This window comes from Lepisma saccharinum, chromosome 27 (assembly GCF_977018435.1).
Source record: "Lepisma saccharinum chromosome 27, izLepSacc3.1, whole genome shotgun sequence".
Taxonomy (NCBI): domain Eukaryota; kingdom Metazoa; phylum Arthropoda; class Insecta; order Zygentoma; family Lepismatidae; genus Lepisma; species Lepisma saccharinum.
Window position 1 is genome coordinate 53097371 of NC_139255.1, and position 5913 is coordinate 53103283.

Consider the following 5913-nt stretch of genomic DNA (forward strand, 5'->3'; position numbering starts at 1 on the left):
AATTTGTCTTGAAATGGAGATTGAAACCAAATTAATCGTATGTTATGACAAGTCTTTCTTTCAACCATTAAAACAATTCATGCGTGGCATTTCTGGTAAGCGTTTTTACGTTGATTTAAAGAAATAAATCATATTTTTATTTGGAGTGTAAGAGGTGATCCTTTAAGAAAACACTCAAATGTCAACCTCACTTCAACGTAGTACACTGCATTGCTGCAAACTAACGAGGCTCTGATGACTGAACTCACGACCAGTATAATGCTACGAGGGGTCTGTATTGTGTGCTGCCCCTTTGTGTTTGTACTTTCATTACAATTCATCCTCATCTTCGCGATTAGCCAAAAGTGGCAGAAAAAAGCTAAATAATCATAAAACAATTCAATCAATCTTTATTTTTAGCTGCCCTCGATGTAGTGTTTACGAGAAGAGAATCGTTTCGTTTTCCTTTATGGCCTGGCAACTGTGCGAGCCACCTCGTGGTCTTCCGCCGTGCCACATCATCTCCCGACGAGCCGATGTTATCGATTCGGTGGAAGGAGTGACGTCACAGCTTTGTTGGGGGCATGGAAGTGAGAAAGCTGCAATTACCCAAGACCGCAGAATCCGGAGCAAGGCACGGATCGGATCGATGGAAGCCTGATATCCAAATGCCGCTCTTTCGGACTCGTTTTCTCTTTGATGTCCTGTCACCTGCCGATCAGGGAGACACCCAATCACGGCAAGATGGCGCTTATTGCTTATTTGCGAGGCAGTTTAATGTATTCGGATCTCCCTCGGTATGTTATCGAGACGAGTCTCGTGCGGCGTGTCACCGCACGAACTTTCACAGTGCATACCGCAAACTCTGTGACTGCGGTTTTCTCTGTGTGACGCCTCCCTTCGACGCCACTAATCCTCGAAATTAGGGGATAGCAACAATATCAAGATAACGGATATCCGGACTCCAAAATGTTCGTTTCGGGAGTAACGGAGAATCCAGAAATCCGAATATTCGGGTAATCGGATAATATCCGGATAGAAGAGATAGAAAATCCTTACAGTGAAATAAGAAAATGTTGAATTTAAGAACATATGGATAGCCCGTAAAACGCATAAACGATAAAACAGCCCGGAGAATGAACACATTCTGATATCCGAACATTTTGGATAATACGAATATATGATATTTAATTCAAAACGCTTCAGGTATCTCGGGTTGCTTTGTACAACACTGTTTCAATTTCATAATTATACTTTTTCAATTACGTTATTTTTTTGTGATTTTCTGTAGCCAAGCGACACGGAAAGTGCCGAAAATAGCCGTACGTTGATTTTTCTCAGACTTATTTATTTACAACTAACTGATTGCCCGGCGTTGCTCGGGCATTTATTTATCCCAATCTTCTATTAGACAGGAAAATAATGAATTCTAACTATAGTGTAAAATTAACTTGGAATTGAATGGCATTGGGAGTGTCACTATTCATTTTAGCGACCTCGAAAACTATAGATTCCACACTAATATCGGTCACCCCTAGGGGTGCCAGGGGTGACTTACCCACACAGGATTTCTTTCCAGATTGTAAGTGATATGTGTACCAAGTTTGGTTGAAATTGCTCCAGGATAGCAATATCGCTCCTTCTGTGTAGGCAACCAACTTGACCGTCTTGTCTAGCAGGAAGCATAACTTACAGGATATGCCACGAAAATGCCACGCAACATAATGCTATTTTATGTCCCCTTCCCACTCCCTCCCCCAGGGGTGCCAGGGGTGTCTTACCCGCACAGTATTTCTTTCCAGATTGTAAGTGACATGTGTACCAAGTTTGGTTGAAATTGCTGCAGGATAGCAATATCGCACCTTCTGTGTAGGCAACCAACTTCGCCGTGTTGTGTAGCAGGAAGCATAACTTACAGGATATGACACGAAAATGCCACGCAACACAATGCTATTTTATTTCCCCTTCCCACTCACACCCCTAGGGGTGCCAGGGGTGTGTCACCCCCACAGTATTTCTATCCAGATTGCAAGTGATATGTGTACCAAGTTTTGTTGAAATTGCTCCAGGCGTTCGAGAGTTATGCCGGAACAAACATACACACACACACACATCCATTTTTATATATATATAGAAGATTCTAGTTCAGCGTGGCTAACAAAGAAAACAATGACAAGATGACACAGTTCTAAGCAAGGTCGATTTAAAAGTCGAGAACGAGTTGACAATGTCTATTTGGCTTAAGATCTCGCAACTGAGGTTTATTAGAGAAAAATCCTAGACATGGTGAGATGGCAACACTGTCAATGCACCTTGATTCTCCAGATTGCCAGTGCTAAGTGCGTAACTTAATTGGAATTCATTTCATGGGAGTAAGGGCAGAAATGAAGAACTCGCAGGCCATTTTCGAAACGGTGAACGAGAGATCCAAATTAAGTACACTGCGAGAAATTATGCCTTGTCCTTTTCGTAATTTTCGCTTCTTACAAGAGTTGTGCAAGTTGTGGCACCTCCTACGTCACGTTCTGTTGCAAGATGCTGCTGCTTCGTGTTCCCAGGAAAAATTCGCACATACATTTTTTTTCTATTCGTTGCAGTGTAGCCAGCACAATTTTCCGCTCCAGACAAATTTTCCTTTGGTCTTGGGAAAATTGAAGTCGCGATCGCATACAGGGTCAGATGTAAGCATGGGACCAGCTGTCCCTGCCAAGGGACGCGCTAATTTGGGGAGGCAAAAAATCTCGGAAAGACCATCCAGATGCTGTCTTTCGTGCTTTTATTTTCATTTCACCAGCTACTTGGACTAAACGTTATATCACTAGAGCGCGAGAAAAATAGAGAACAGGATTCGCTCTTTCCTATTTTCTTTATATTCTCTCTCGCTTTTCTATTTCCTGTCTATTTCTCTCTCCTATTTATTTCTCCTTTTTGTCTCCTCCCTCCCTCTTTCTTTCTCCCCCTACCTCCCCATGCCTCCTCCTCTTTTCTCATTCGTCTTTCTCTTTCTCTCTCTCGCGTCCACCTTCAACTTTTTCCCCCGTGTGTTACTTCCTTTACGAGTATTGCCGTTGCTGATATGAGAACTTTAGCAGGTGTTGTGTATACGGAAATACATTTCCATAAAAATATAAAATGTTTGAATTTCATAATAGTTGAAAATAAATGGGATTGAAATTTAATAGTGGCAACTATTTATTCTCAAATGATGCAACAGACACACCTCTGTGAAACCTTTACAGCCCTTCGATGTAGTTACCAGCATTGTGTGTAACCGTTGCCAACGATGTGGAAGTCGTAGTATTTTTGTAGCAGTGCGTGTTTTAAGTTGATAGTTTGAATGGAGCGTTCTATTGCCTGAAGAATTTGTGGAACATTTCGGAAGCTTCATGTTAGAGATCAAATCAAAGTCACAGGGGCTAAGTCCGGCGAGTATACAGGGGCTTAAGTCCGGCGAGTATGGGGGATGGTATAGCACCTGCCAGACCCACCGAGCTAACAAATCAGCCACAGTTTGCGCAACATGCGCCCAATGGGAGGATTCAGCAGAAAGTGTCCCCCTCTTCTTTCGCAACGCAGGTCGCATGTTATGTTCCAAAAGTGAACAGTAATACTGCGCATTGACGGTTGTCCTGGAGATACGGCGAGAATTAGAACTTTCGCAGTAGTGGAGTTCTGACTACATGATTTTAGACGGCCAATTCCAGATATTCTCTATAATGATTAATTGTTTAAAATATTGTGAATTGTCTACGACGCCAGGGGCCCTGGGGTCGAATCCAGGCTTGGGCATCGGCGGGTGTTCTTTGTGAGTGTCCCTTCATCAATTTCACATCATCATCATCTTCGCGATGAACATAAAGTGACAGAAAAGCGAAGTTAAGCAATCAGCATGGTGAATGGGTATCAGCTGGGAGAACACACACAAATCCCCCCTAACTTCAATTTTAGTTCAATAATCCTATTTGGCAACACTGCTCTTGTTCTGCGGATCCGAAGGCTTGAGAACTGTGCTTTGGCCTTCCGACCTCCCGAAGGGAGAGTGCGCGATCTTATCGCCGCGACACGTTCGCTCGCCTGAGAAAAAGAACCGTCCCAGGGAAAAATGCGGGTATGGCAACATTGCGGCCGCACGGGTCGGTTTTGTGACATTAACCCTCGCCGACCCCCGTGGGACCGGGGGGCAAAGGTCAGCCAGCCGCTCGCACTCCCTGGGGACCCCCGACGTTCTCCTTCATTGTCCGGCGACGTTGCCACGTCGGCTATATTCCTTGCCTTTCCATCGGCAGAACAGCTGAGAATGGCCTTTGCATACCTCGTTGGAATTCCTGCCCTAGGAACGACAAAGTAGGAACTAGATTAGGCTTTCTTACCTCGCCGAATAACTGATTTTGTCAACCATAGTATGGTGTGAATTTTACAACATCTTTGAAGTTTTAAGCCCACTTTATGCACAGAAATGCTAATCGGGATTGGACCTATAGTTTTAAAATGGGATCAGAACAACTATGTACCTCCACTGGGTATCGAACCTCGGACCCCTTGATTACTAGGCGAACACGACCACTTGCTTGTGTGCTTGATGTTTGTAGTAGCCTGTCGTTTTGGAAGGAGTGCATAGGTAATACTAGCGGTGGTATCCAACCTCGTTTTCTTCCTTTCAATGTGGTTGGAATGGACGCTGCTACTTAAAAAACAATTTTCATAATCCCATGTATTATTCATTTGGATAAAAAGAAAAACGCAACAACTTCAACTTCAAGTTACGGCTAATCGAATGGAAGTTTATACAGAGCATTCCCTGACAGTCTCATCCAGCGCACAGACATATCTTTTCCCAGCTCGCCGCGGGGAAATCTCTGCGGGGGATAAACTGTTAAGGCTCCTCGCGTCTGGCTGGACGCAAACTGTTCCTCCTGTCCTTATTCTTACATTTAATGGAATGAATGAAACAAAAATTACGATACTATTGCAATGGATTTAAACCCTGATCTATGCAAAGAATGAGTTCTCGCGCAGGCGCATCATTGTATTGCGAGTCCAAACATATACATTGCTCTGAAATATAGGATAGATCGTGGAGATGCAGGTACCATATACGGCACCGTTTACTCAGGCTGTGCATGTTGAACAGGATGCACTCCTCCCACACTTAACCTTTCCATGATAGATGCTCCCGTGCTGCAGCCTTGGCGGGCCTAATTTATGTTAGTTTCCTCTGCAGATACGTGCTTCGTAACCTGTCGGTGGGTCTCAAGGTCTTCTGCAACCAGCCAAGAGGTTGATCCTAGCCTTATTGTGGTTATTGCCTTGTTCCGCTGGTTGTGCAATGTGCTTTTATCGAAATTTTGCATTTGCTATCTTCCGTTTGATTTTATTTTTGTTATTTACAGGGTGGCTACTCACCGTTTGATTTTAGTTTTGTTATTTACAGGGTGGCTACTCACCGGAAATGACTTGAATTCCAAGAATTATGCGTGAATTCTGCTTGAATGTTGCTCTGTAGCCTTGAAAAATTGCAACTTTTAATACAAATCCCATTGAATTTATACTTATTTATAAATGCCCTGAGGCAAGTTTTTCACAGTTTAGTTTTTATTTTCATGGAGGAAGGAAAACAAAACAAAAAGCTGCGTGGAAAATAAAACAAATTCTCTCAATCAGTTTGCTTTGTTAGTGTCTTTTCCAGAACAATCTATCTGACAGACGGAAGATTGTTGCAATCTTGAAGTTGATTAGGTAAATTTGAAATTGTTATACAATTTACAATTTTTCGTAGATTACTATATCCCGTAACATATGTGACTTGTTTGTAAATGTATTTCTAGCCTGAGTATGGCAAATGTAAACTACGCACCTTATATTAAAATTAAATATATACCGTTCAATTGAATTGAATTAGAAATTTGGATACGTTGGAATCACTCAGACCCTTTA